We start from the raw sequence: 13,910 nt of genomic DNA on the forward strand, positions 1-13,910 counted from the left end.
TACAATGTCTTGTCAGCATCCTCAGTCCCACTTTCTGGGAGGAGTATGATGTCCATAATTTCTTCTTACTACTCTCTCTAGAATCTGCCTGGGGCAATTTCTGATTATTTATTAACACGTTGTTTTTTTTTTAACCTTCCTCCTTCTTCACAGGCCTGCAAGCAGACATCGCATCCAAATATTTAATAAGTCATGCTTTACATATGTAGGATGTTGCTCTTTCTTTTCTGTCCTAAAACTGGCTGTACTCAGTTCCAGGTCTGTATTTCTTTAACTGACCATTAGTATCTTCAGTACCAGCCTGTGCCCCTTTTTCCTGCCATCTCACGTCTCTACACTGTATTCTAGATCCCCACGTTTAAGGACTTGACTAAATGACCAGGACTGTATTCCTCTCCACTACATCATTATAATAAAACCACAATCATTTCAGTCTAAACAGAATAACTACGTCTTGCTACTACCTATGTTAAAATCAAGGCTATACCACAGAGCAAAAGAAAATGTGAAGTCCTGCACCTTGGGGAAAAAAAAAAAAAAAAGAAAAAAAAAATCACAACAACAGGCACCAGTACACACTGTGGATAGCAGCTCTGCAGATGAGGACCTGAGGTGCTGGTGGACGCCAAGCTGACCACGAGCCAGCCAAACATCTTTCACAGCAAAGGTGGCTGGTGGCCAACAGCCTCCTGGGTTGCACCAGGAAGAGCACTGCCAGTATTGAGGGAGGTGGTCTTTCCTCTCTGCTCGGCTCTGGTGAGATCATATCTAGAGTGCTGTGCTGGGTCCAGCTCTCAGCAACCCAGTACAGGAGACACATGGACACACTGGAGTGAGTTAAGGCTCATCAAGATGATAAAGAGACTGAAGCATCTGTTATATCTCTGACTGTCCAGCCTAGAGAAGAAAAGTTCAGGGAGAACCTTAAAAATGACTATGAATTTCTACTAAGAGAAGTAAAGAAGTCAGAGCCAAACTCTTCTCAGAGGTATCCAGTGAATGGACAAGATAAAGCAGAAAGAAAAACAAAATATAGGAAATTCCATTTAAACGTACAATTTTTTTTTTTTGTTTATTTGTTTGTTTTCCCACTAACACTGCCACGGGCTTCTAAGAGAGGTTGTGGAGTCTCCATCCTTGGAGAAATCTAGAACTTGACTAGACATGATCCTGGCTAGCCTACCCTAGCTGGCTCTGCTTGAGCAGAAGGTTGGACCAGATGATGCCCAGAGCCCCTTCCAACCTCTGGGAGCCTGAAATTCTGTGAAAATTGGCATAGCAAACTGATTTTTAGGAAAATTACTATTACACCTAAGCAAGCTAAAGCAAAGCTCCAAGGCAATACAAGATGAATTCAGACAAGGTAAGTTTGACAAATACCAGCTTGGAGGTCATGCAAATTCACTACTAAGCCTACAGACCATTATTAGTAAAGGTAATTCTTATTTACTGGCCTACTGAGGTGTCTTTTTCCATTCATAAAAAAAAATAATAATATAAAATAAAATAAAATAAAATAAAATAAAATAAAATAAAATAAAATAAAATAAAATAAAATAAAATAAAATAAAATAAAATAAAATAAATAAAATGCAGGTATAATAACTAATATATGAACCTCACCTCACAAATTTAATTTCCTGTATTTATCTTCACTGTACCCATAAGGATGCTATAGAGAATGACTTTTGCTTCTTTTTAATTAATTTTGTTTAGTGGCACATGTTTATGCTATAACTTATCCATTGATCAGGAATTATCTGTCTGCCTTGAATAAACCATTCTTGGAACAGCAAGAGGAATATAAAAGATTTGTATATTACCATATCAGTATTTTTGTGTTTATAGTTGCTATTTAGTATTCATGCACTCTTCCAGGGCTTTTTACCCCCTTACTCCAATCAAAAACAAATCTGTCTTTTAATAAGAAAGAACTGATGGGCTGATGGTCCTTCTGTGCTCTAGGGCAGCATTTTTATACCTATTTTACAGAAGAAACCTAACACTGAAATATGTTAAAGGTAGAAGAAATACCTGTACTACAACAGAGTTGGAAGCAAAATTTGAACCAGCATTATCTCAGTAATACTGGCGCAAAAACATCCCATTTTTTCCTCTGTTACATTTTGCATAACTTGTACACTACTACTACAAAGCAGAGAGGCCTGTTTCTTGAGACAGACATGTATGGAGCAGACACTTACCTATGACCACAGTAATAATCTTCAGAATGACTTTAACAGGGTTTCGCCAGCTGTAGGGGGCTTCCTTTGTCATTGTTTTTAAGCAAACCTCTTCTTTGCACTGCAGGGGATCAGAGATCATTTACAGTAACTTAGCCAAAGAAAAGGTTACTAAAAAGCACGTGTTAATGCAATCAAAGAGATCATCTGAGCACACCAGTATGGATATCACAATCCTCTGAGCACTGCATTTTGATAAAGATATGCCTGCTGTAAGATTTTTATTTTATTTTTTCATGCTGTTTTACAATCAAAATAAGGAAATATCTTAAAATCATTTAAAATTAAGAAAATATTGACCCCATAGCTCTGAGTTTCACAGTCCTCAAGAATTTGAATTTTACTGTGGTTTGCATTTCATTTAATTCTGGAGAGTTAATATTTCTTCCAGTGAATTTAAGCTCTGTTTCACTATGTGTACAAGTGTAATCCTACCCTGTCTTTTAATGTCTACCATTTAAACAGGAAATGGTCTAATTAATTCTTCACTCCCAAGTACCCCTTAAATAGATTTTTGAAATCTTCATGTATCCCTAAACAACTTTAAGTAAATAATCCTGAAGTGTGTGGAGCAAGTTAACTACAATTTCAGTCTGTGGTTAGGAGCAAAATAATGAAAAGATGTAATTATATTCACCAATTTGCTCTTTCTTCCCATCATATAGAGGTAAGGTGATCTGAACTGGCAGATAATGAAAAGAACCCTTGCGATTCATCATTGTTAATGGAACCAACATTCTAAACATATATTATTAAAATTTGTTGATCCTGCATCAACCTTATTTTCCCTTATTATTTTTTTCATTTTTCAGTTTAACCTACACATTCCCATTACCTGTTGCACATACTACCCATCTAAAATTTGTCTTTTTTTTTTTACAGTACTTAATGTACATATGTGATATAAAAAAAAAAAAAATAAAGTAGAAGTAGAAGTAGAAATAGATGAACACGCACTTGCCAAATCTGTTTGGAAAAAAAAAATGCTTGCAGTTCTCTTATGACAATGAAAATATAAAATTTATGTTTGATTTTTTTTTTTTTAAAGAATACTGTACACATCTTATAAGAAGCGTAACATAGAAACTCATGCCTTTTACTAAAACAGTATGACTTCACAAGCATAATAGACTTCACGAAGTCTATATTCTTGACTTAAGGCTATGAGTTGCAGGAGGTCATTTAATATTTTTCTAATGCAAACTTGTATCTTCTACAAGAGAATGTGACATATCTAATATGTGCCCTATCTAAATATTCACAGTCACTTTCTAATTATTTTCAGGATCTTTTCTGGCATGACAGATCATGCTAACAGCTTCATTAACTCTTCTATGCAGTACCAATGTATAGATAATATTCATAGCTTAATATATTCAAGAAAAACTATACAAGTTTCCAACTTCACCAGAATAAGTACTTTTTTTCCTGCATTATGTTACTGAGATTGGAAAACTGTTTCAAGCAAAGCTATCAGAACACTAGCATGAGCTGCACTGGTTCTCTGTAGTTTATTTATTTATTTTTCCTTTTAGGGGTTGTGTTTGTGCACAGTACTGCTGTTTAATTAAAGATGACAGGTAATTATACCCCTGATAGAGTTCCTTCCTTTACAGCTTACACGATAATGGAGCTTGGTCTCTGCTGGTAGTCATAAAGACTTCATTCAATTCATTGTAGCTACAAAATATCTGATACCTGAAGTAAAATTTTACCTAAATGTTCACTATAACATGTAATAGATGGCACAAAGATAGCATATTGTTTTCTTCCATTAATTTCTTCAGGAATTTCAAGTAAGTTCATTCATTTTAGTGACAACTTTACAAAGCTTCCATAGCTATGAACTTCCATAGCTATGGATTATCACACAGGTAACAGAACCCAGAAGGAAGCACGGTTAATTCTCAAGTTTAAAAAAAAAGCCTTATCAAACACTTGTAGAAGGTAACAGAAAGACTCCCTGTGATGAAAAACACTGGATCTTGGATCACAGCCAAACTGGAGTTGGAAAACATGAAAAAGGTTTGCCAACAGCAAAAGAAAACAGAAATCCTAAACTCCAAATACTTCTTGCACCTTAAAAGTCACAGGGGATTCTTAATTTTCTCCAGACTTTATACTGTAAATAAATTCTAAATATCTTCACTGAAATCTTAAAACATGCATTTCCATTTTCACAGTATATATATAAAAATATATATCCAAATTATATCTGGCCTAGAAAAAAAGGAAAACATAACTCAAATCCTGATTAAATTGTAGAGGTGAGTACAAGGGGTTCTCTTTTTAAGGACACTCAGGTGTCAATATTCACTGGAAATGAAGGTTTGGAGCAACATATTTACTATCACATAGGGTCAGTTCCTTCACTCAGTCTTCCTGAGTCATTAAACCTGCTAGTGTTTTTATACTAGATTGAAGATAAATATGTGTTTCAGGACTACTTTCATTGTTATCTATCCTTGAGTATAGGAAAAAAAAAACAAACAAACGATAATCATGGCACTCTACACCTCATAAAAACAGCTTTGCAAACAAACACTGTGCAAATAATTTAATTAAAAAAAAAATAATCAATTTATTGGAAAGTAAATTTATAAATTCTGTGATATTCTTTAATGCTAAACACAGAAAATTTGCTTTTTATGTTTATGCTTTTTTTATGTTTATAAATGGACCTTCTCAATAGTGTCTAGGAGTTAATCCTGTGTAGGGTATCACTGTTCCATGTGGAATGGCCAGAAGTTTAACCCATATGTCTGCAGTTAAACATCTTTTACAATAGTAGGATGATAAAACATCAGCTTCTCTGACTACATCAGTGCCAGTCAACTTAGCTTGTACAGCAGACTTCCCTTACCTCCACTTTTCCCTTATTACATGACCAAAACTAATTTGCCTGAAATTGCTTTGTTTGTAGAATAATAAATGGTGTCCCTAAATAGCAGCAATCTGTTTTGTGTTTTAATATCAGCAATGCCCATCTGTATTATAGTATTTTAGCCCGAATGATGAGTTGTTAAATGTTCAATAAAGTTAGCAATTTAAAAATATATAAAACAAACAAACAAAAAAAAGCCTTGATAAATTACTTAATATTAGTAATACTATGGAAAAAAAGCAACACAAGACAAAGCCACCTTTTCCATGAAGAAACAGACATGACTGACCTAAAATATATATTTCATATATTCTGGTTATATGCAGACACATTCTAAGAATCCAGTTCATATCTGAGCTGATCTCTGCTCTAAATATGATGTTTTTGCCAGCTGTTGGCAAAAAGCTGTGTCAGACATGCTCATCTAGTAAAGTTTGCAAGACCTTGGCTTGACTCAGTTCATTTTCTGTGTAGTTTATGTATTGATGCATAGCATAATTAGACGGGGATTGTTGTAGCAACGTCAAAAGGGAATCACCTTCTGGCCAAGCCTGTGAGATCTCTCTTCAGTTGTCTCCATCTGAAATCACTGAGCCAAAATCAGCTATGGGAGAAACAGGCACAGCTTCACTAAATCAATAAGATAATCAAAACTTTATAATTAAATCAATGTAAAGAATAGCAGCAAGCTCTGGCAAAAATCTGCAATGGACTAGAGCCCAGATATATCCAGAACCTAATTTGTCCTAGGAATTTTTTCATACCTCTGAACAGCTGCACGGAACCAACAATTCACAGCTTCTATGAATCCTGGTGATCCTAGCCAAAGAGCATCAGCAGAGGCTGGAATATTTGTAAAGGAACATATTTCAGTGTTTTTTGATACTTCAGCATTCTGTGTCTAATTGGAAGAATCACAGCAACCATGCAACTGTGGCGGTTTCACTGTGAAGGGCAAATAAACTACACCACAACTTCTCTCTCACTCCCCCTCCTCAAAGGAAGAGGGGAAGAAAATAGGATGAATCAAGGGTTGAAATAAGGACAAGGAGATCCCCCACCAATTATCATCGTGGGCAAAACAGACTCAGCATCGAGAGATTAAAATAATTTATTACTTATCAGTAGCAGACTAGAACAGTGAGAAACTGCAAGCAAACTACAAACACCTTCTCCCCATGCGCCCTCTTCTATGTTCCCCTCCTGAGCAGCACAGGGGAACGGGGGCTGCGGTCAGTCCCTGATGCTTCATCACTACTCCTTCAAGGTCCCTCTCTCTGCCCCTGCTCCCAATGGGATGCCGTCCTTCCCCAGCTGAGCCTGTGGGGGCTGCCCACAGGCAGCAGCTCTCCAAGAACTGCTCCCACACATCTCCATACCACGGGGTCCATCCATCCCCCAGAAGCAAACTGCTCCGGCACGGGTCCCCCACAGTTGGGTGGCAGCTCCCCCCAGACCTGCTGCTCCTGCGAGGGCTCCTCTCCATGGGCTGCAGCTCCGGCCCGAGGCCTGCTCCTGCGAGGGCTCTCCATGGGCCGCAGCCTCCTCCAGGCCACATCCACCTGCTCCACCATGAGCAAATTTTATTTGCAGAAAGGTAGTAATTACTCAAAATTCAGTCTATTGAGACATATACTTCAGACAGGGCTCAATGTTTGCAGGTTGGAAAATACTGTATAGCTCATCCACAGTTTCTGAATTTTAAGTTATTCTACAGAAGTTCTGAAACCTTTTAAGAGGACTGTAAGTTGTTGCGGTTTCTGTTTCTTTTGAAGACTGGGGGAGGAGAAGAATAGTGACAATATTAAGCATGTTGCTTTGGTTCCAATCTAATTCCCCTAGGAAAAAGAGTCTAATTTCAGAGAAGTCTTCATCAGAAAAGGTAGGAAATTGTATACAGAGCAGTATATTCTGCTGTACATTCTGCATATACACTACTGTTTTCCCTCTCTTTCAGGAATGATTCTTCGATTCTCAAAGGCATCTTCTTCAGAAGCAGAATCCCATCATGCCAGTATTTATGGAAATGAACACTTTCCTTACAGACAGAAGTGTGTACAAGACAACAAACTTTCAGAATCATGAAATGATCCACTGCCGTGTGCATAGATCCGTGGCTGTTTCACCTGCTATAACCAAATATAAATTTGATACTGCAAATCTCACCTGTGCCATGGCAGAATAAGTGCATTGGGAGCCTTGAAGAAGGCATTGCTTTTGAGGAGTCATTGATCTCGAACTGGCCACACCTGCCATACCATGCCTTTTACTTGAAGTTGAGAGACCAGTATGTTATTACTATAATCTGTAATTTATAATGGATTTGGGAACGGTGAACTCTATGTGTACGAAGAGTACAAATGCATTGATTCTGACTGGGAAAGCACTGCAGGTTAGGGTGTTTGTGCTCCACAATACATTTAACCCAGGTACACGCAGGCCTGTGCTATACAAATCCCCTGGCAGCAGGATAACCTCAGCCAGCTCCTTGCAACTGCATAGCCTGCAGGCAGCTCCTGCTATGTACAAGGCCTTGCCTTTATCAAACAGTGCAGCAAGAAGTTTTCATATGAACATCCTTTAGGAACAGAGTTGGCTTCTTGTAAGAAAATTATTTAATAGCTTGAATGAGCATAAGGGAGGAGCTGCTCTCCACAGATAGGGTTTGCACAGTATGCCCCTATGGGAGAGATCCAGCAAGGGTCTGTCCAGTGCTGTGCAAATGCAGGGTTCCTGAAATCTGAAGGGAAGACTGGCTCTCTTCTTATTCTGTCTAGTTAAGATAGTTATTTTAAAGCTATTTTTGTTGGGCTTTTCTTACTGAGATCAGAAAGAATCCTGCACCATCTCTCTCTCTTGCCTCCCTCTCAGATGCCCCCCAACACAGAACAGTAAGTTCTTCTCCAATGTATATATACTACTTAGCTCTCTATATACATATGTATATATTTGAGTTCTAGATAGGGCTACGTAAAAATATGATATCAAGACAAGTACTTGATTCATTTTTCTAGAATTTGCTTTAAGTATTTAATACTCTCTGGTGTCTGTATTGGTATCACAATGTTGAAAGGGAGGCCTTTATCAGAAAACTTCTGCAGGCTCAAAGCAACACCCTAATTGATATAATCCAAAATCTCATTGCAATTAAAACGTTTCACTGTATGATATTACTTAAGTTTTATTTCTGCTATCAAGAGAATACTTATTACTAAGGAAACCAACACCAGCAAGTATTATGTTGATCATCTTATCTGATAGTTGTTGTAAGCATGTTGATTATTCAGCTCAAATTTCCTCAAAATAAAAGTATTATGTGCTTTCTGAATTTTGTATGCCCAACCAGTGAGAAGTACTCTATTAATAGAATTAAAAGTACAAGTCTATTAGTAATCTTGTTGATAGTAGCTGGAATTCTCAAATCATGTTACATTAAAGTTATTCGTACCACAATGTGCCATTGTAAAAGCAAGAGAGAAAGTTTTTATCCTGCTTTTCTGGTGTGAAATACCAACGGTTCTAACATACTTCTACTCTAGTATCAGGAAGAGATAAGACAGAAAATTAGTCACCTTACGTGCAAACCAGAATAAGACGAAGGTGTATGATTTTGCTGTGGTATGGTAGAATTTGCTGCTTTCAAGGTTTGGCTTAAGAACTGTTGGTTGAAGGAAATTGAGACAAATGGGTTTCTCTGCCAATGCCATTAAGATAAAAGAAGGCTTGTATTAAACAGGAGTGTTCCACTTAAATCAGGCATTCAGCTAAAGTGGGTCATCTTAACCTACCCATCTCGCATAAAGGCCACCCTTATCCTTTCCTTGGAAGCCTGGCTGATTTGAGCTGTAGCAATTTCTGTACTACAAATGCTCTGAGTTGATTTGGGCCAGCTGCACTGCAATCGAGGCCAAGAGCCATTAACTACTTCACTGCTGCTTCACTGACGTCTTACACTGTGCATGATTTGTCTCAAGTACACCACCTCTTGTGACAAGATACAGTAGACCTCAAGGCTACTGTTCCAGTGGAAATTGGCATAATTTGCCATTATACAGAAACAGCAGTAAAAGCCATCAAAAGTAAGGGCTAATAAGCAGACGAAAAAAAGCATGTATTATTTTTCCCCTTTGAACAGAAAGTAGTGTTTGCAGCTGTGTTAAAGTGCTATGTCACATACTGAGACATATCAAGATAAGCCTTTTAATTTAGGAAACATAAGTGATGATACACAGGGTCACAGTGAGCAGCAGCAATTCAGTTCAGTGGGGTTTCTCACATGATTAGGAACTAATCAGCGGGCTCAGCTCTGATCCCTGTTTCAAGTTTCAGCCAAAGGAATCAAGAGGTCAGAAGATCACTTTGGCATGAGATACTTGCATAGCTAGACGCTGCTCAGCATGACAGGTTACCCGCTGCGAGGATTACACATCCCCAGCGGAGTGGGCAATAGCAATGAGGCACAAAGAGAAAAAGAGAAAGCAAGAATGTTTCTTCAGCAAACCTATGAAGGGCAGGATGAGAAACAAAAACGCTCACTTAGCTTGAAAATGTGTTATTAAAATGACACAGAGTTTAAAGTTTTTATGAAGGTCTTTACGTGTCCAATCAAAATACATTTTTAATGTGCAGTATCAGGTCATGCCTTCCCACACCCCAACAAACCCTATTCATGCTGCCATCCCTGTGTATCATAACATCCCCAAAACATATCTGGAACATGAAGAAAGAGCCTCACATATATATGCATCAGAAAACAGAGCATTCCAAATATTTTTACCTTCTGAAAAAAAATCTAAGTTTTCTTATCAGTGGTAAAGGAAACAGGATGCATGAAGACTGCCTGAGGATTTTAAAACTTTTAAGAAAAAGCTGCAAAGATATCAACCAAGGGATTACAATGCATTAATCTCACAGAATTTTGTTCTTCTCAGGTATGTGTGTGTTTGCAGTTAGGTATCACAGATTGCCTATTAAGAGATGTACAGTAAAGCCAGAGAATACAGTAGAAGATTTTTCAAGATATGTGGTTATCCTTAACTGCATGTCAGAGAGAAAAATCAATTCCCTTTTTGTATTAACCTTCCTTTCCTAAGCTTCCTTTTTGCTGTCTTTCCTCCATAGTTAAAAAAGACTGAAGGAGTAACTGTTTATCTTATTACCTTCAGTCATTTTATAATACACATCCAGTTCTTGCTAATAAGCCTGTGAAAGGCACATGCACATGAGGTCAGTGGTCACTGCAGCTTGAGCAAGCTTACAGAAATGCCTCTTGGCTGGTGTGAGAAACAAGGGAGGGACATGCAGTAAGTGCCGTATCAATGGATATACCTACTGCCATTTCTGACTAGGGATTGTTCTCCAGACTTCAGCTCCCTTTCAGGGCACTTCGTCTTGTAGTGCCAACATAGTCCATTGCAGGTACTTCTGAGAGCAGTTGTTGAACTCAAGTTTCTGTGCCCTAAACAGACCTTGTCAGACAAAGCAATGTCTGCCATCTCCCATACACACTGAAGTTTGTTACAGAGCATCCACTGAGGTATGTTATATTTTCAGCAGCATAATTTAACATTTTCAGGTTACTGATAACCTTAATAAGTTTTACTAGCCAGCAGATTCAAAGCCTAAGCCTTTTCTAATAACTGGCACAAGATATTGGCACGTTTATTTAAAGATATATATTGCATATATTAAAAAGAAAAGTAGAAAAGATAAAAATACTTTGTCCCTCCTCTAGAGCAGATTGGTTGCAACAAGAATTTAAAATCTTGTTAAGAGGAATTTATGCATGCACAAAATACTCCTGTTATGTGCAATTTAATTAATCACCTACATAAAACTCAAGTCCATCTGTTCAACACACAGGGAACGAAACAGGATAAGATGAGATAGCAGAGGACTATTACTGTGATAGCACTTCAGCTTAATACTTACTGTGATTGGCCATTGCAACACAAAGACACTGTTAGTACTGCTTGGCAGAACACTGAGGAGAATATCCCCACACCTAACAGGAATCCTCACAGAGAACATGCACATTTCTAGGGAAGCAAATTCCTAAAGCAATAGTAGGCTCTGATGAAACCATAACCAAACTATAGATCTATTTGACACACTGATAAAACCTCGAGTCCTAAGTGCAGTTGTGACAGTGGTCAGCTAGCCACTGAACCCATGAGTGTGTTCTGGGACTGTGCAATGGGTGGGTTCTGCCAGCAACTCCCACTCTAAGCCTTCATTTTCTTCCAGTTTGACAAATTCCTTACAGGCAAGCACAAAAGTGCAAAAAATCTGTCACAGTAAATAAAAAGTACAAAATTATATGAGTTCAGAGTCCTCACTCTCACCCGAAGTAGTAGATTACATGCATTTCATAGAGTGGTAATATTTGGATAATTCAGCTGCAACCACTGCTGAATGCTACTGGTCCCAGCAGCATGCACAGGCTTATTATTTTAGGTTTGTGTTGTTGTTGTTGATGTTGTTTGGTTGGTTTTTGAGCAACAGAGCTATGCAAAATAGGAAGCAATTGAGAATCTAGGCTTATTTTACCTTCTCCCAAACTAGTTAATTCATACCCTGAATAAAGCTTATCATAATAAATTATTTATCCACCAAGAATATGTTTAGAGACCTCTTACCTAACACACAGTTGCTTAAAAACAGTATTCAACCAAACTGCAATAGTCATTACGTAATTTGATATTAAGCACATATTATCCTTTTTTTTTTTTTTAATCTTCCACAAAAAAGACTGCTCTAACTGCCTTTGCTGGCAAAATTGTTACCCAGTGTAAATATTAATGTAATTGACATGTTGAATTGATACTTGAAACAGCTCACAGCTGGTAGCTTGCCTAATGATTTTATTATTGTTATTATTTTGCATATCACAAAATGCCTTCTCAGAAATATTTTCTTTGAATGTACACTTTTGTTGTCAAAAAACTAACTGGAAGGGTTTTGGTTGTTGGTGGTTGGTTTTTGTTTGTTTGTTTTTGTTTGTTTGTTTTTATTTTTTCCATAATAATTAAAAACATTGATTTACATGTCTACAGCAGATTACACAGACACATGTCAGACTGTAATGCTGCTGGGCACTTAAAAGCTATGATTCCCCCATCATTAGTACTGGATCTGCACAGCACAGATACCAGCAGTAAAAAAACTTACCCATCTCAGTCATGGCAAGCAACATGATGGATTTTCTACCAAAATATCCACTGCACATGATATGCAATCAGCCAACTTACTGCTGGTAGTGGGAAGTCAGACATCACCTGATGCGTTTTTAGAAGAACACCAAACTGACAGGGTGCTCAGTGCAGATCAACACTTCTGTGCAGTGTGGGTGCAATATCTGTCACTTGGTATCAGGAGCTAGGCCTAATGCCAAATTGCCTATATCACTAAACCACAGCCTAGCTTCATTTTGACAAAGTGCTCCAACACCAAAAATCTCACCTACTTCAGTTTTGAGGTAATGCCACAACTGCATGGAGTTTAATTTTATCCCTTCCTATTTTATTGTTTTGTTTGTGCTTGGTTGGTTTTTTGTTTGTTTGTTTTTCCATGTCCTTCCTTATATCTGACCTTTGTTCCTTTCTCTTTTCTAAATAAGTGGAACAAACTTGAGACTTACCAAACAAGCTTGCCAGTTTTCTTCTTCCTTATGACATTTCCATCTTGCAGAAAATTCATCGCAGTTTGCAGTCGTCCCAATTCTTCATTCATCTTTATTTTGTAAGATATTATATTGATACCTTTTACCTGAAAACAAAATAGGATGGAAATATGAAAATGGGGCAGTCATCTTCTATCTCGTGTTTTAGAAACAGCAATCAGAACTTGTGGGATTTCTGTTATCCTTTCCCATTTTTTTTTTTTTTTTTTTTTTTTTTTGCCTAAGCAACAGCTCAGGAAGAACAGAATATGCTGGGTAAACTGAGTAAATGACCTGTGCAGTCTTACAGTTCTTCCATCAACCTATACCTCCCAGACACCTTCTAGGAACACATTTTATAATCTGTACCATTAACAATATTTCAGATTATTGAAAGTGGGAAAAAAAAATAAAAGTTCTAGTGCACTTATTGTTCCTTTTCTTTTGGGCAAACAGAACCAAAACTAAGCTACTAGCGTTCAAGACCTTTCCTACTTTCAGGAAGGAAAGAAAAATATTTGGGTTGCCAATCCTACAGTGAAATGTTCAGGTTTTTTTGTTTGTTTGTTTGTTTGTTTTAAAGAAATATATTTTACAATTAAATTTGAAGAAAATCAAACATTCTAAATACTACGTTTCAAGCAATGATTTTTTTTTTCCAGAAGATATTTGCCATTTCACAAATAAAACAGTATATCTAAAAGCATGCAAACTAAATCTGGTGTGTGAGTCACAAAAAGCTTGTAAAAGTGTGATTTTAGTGTCTTATATTTAGGACCAAATTAAACCTGACAGTTTCTTTTAAATCAAATTACTAAGTTAGAGGTCATAGTACAAGTTGTGCTTCATCAAAAAATAGCCTTCTTTCCCCCCAGAAACATTCAAAATTAGGGAATTTTTTTTTTTTTACTCTACAGCTGAATGAAATAATTCCATCAACATATTTCCCCTACCTCTATCACTCCAATGTCACATGGAGTAGAGCACTTGACTGAGTTTCTGTATTCCATGCTCGTGTCCAAATAACTCTAAATGTGTAGTTTATTTATTTATTTTTACTAGAAGAGGTCCAAGTTGATGCAATGTGAAAATACAGCTACACGTATATTTACATGCTGCTTTC

General features: G+C 37.2%; 1 long non-coding RNA gene across 1 annotated transcript in view; it reads right to left on the minus strand.

Moving 5' to 3' along the window:
* The window catches only part of LOC110352361 (uncharacterized), a 134,567-nt gene extending 121,672 nt beyond the window's left edge, over positions 1–12,895 (minus strand). Inside the window, exons 1-2 of the long non-coding RNA XR_003494775.3 lie at positions 12,767–12,895; positions 2,205–2,304 (exon numbers count right to left, since the gene is read on the minus strand). This is a non-coding gene — a long non-coding RNA (uncharacterized lncRNA). The remainder of the gene's footprint in view (positions 1–2,204; positions 2,305–12,766) is intronic.
* Positions 12,896–13,910: the final 1,015 nt, after the last annotated feature.

Source organism: Anas platyrhynchos, chromosome 1, assembly GCF_047663525.1.
Source record: "Anas platyrhynchos isolate ZD024472 breed Pekin duck chromosome 1, IASCAAS_PekinDuck_T2T, whole genome shotgun sequence".
In the NCBI taxonomy this organism is placed as follows: Eukaryota; Metazoa; Chordata; class Aves; order Anseriformes; family Anatidae; genus Anas; species Anas platyrhynchos.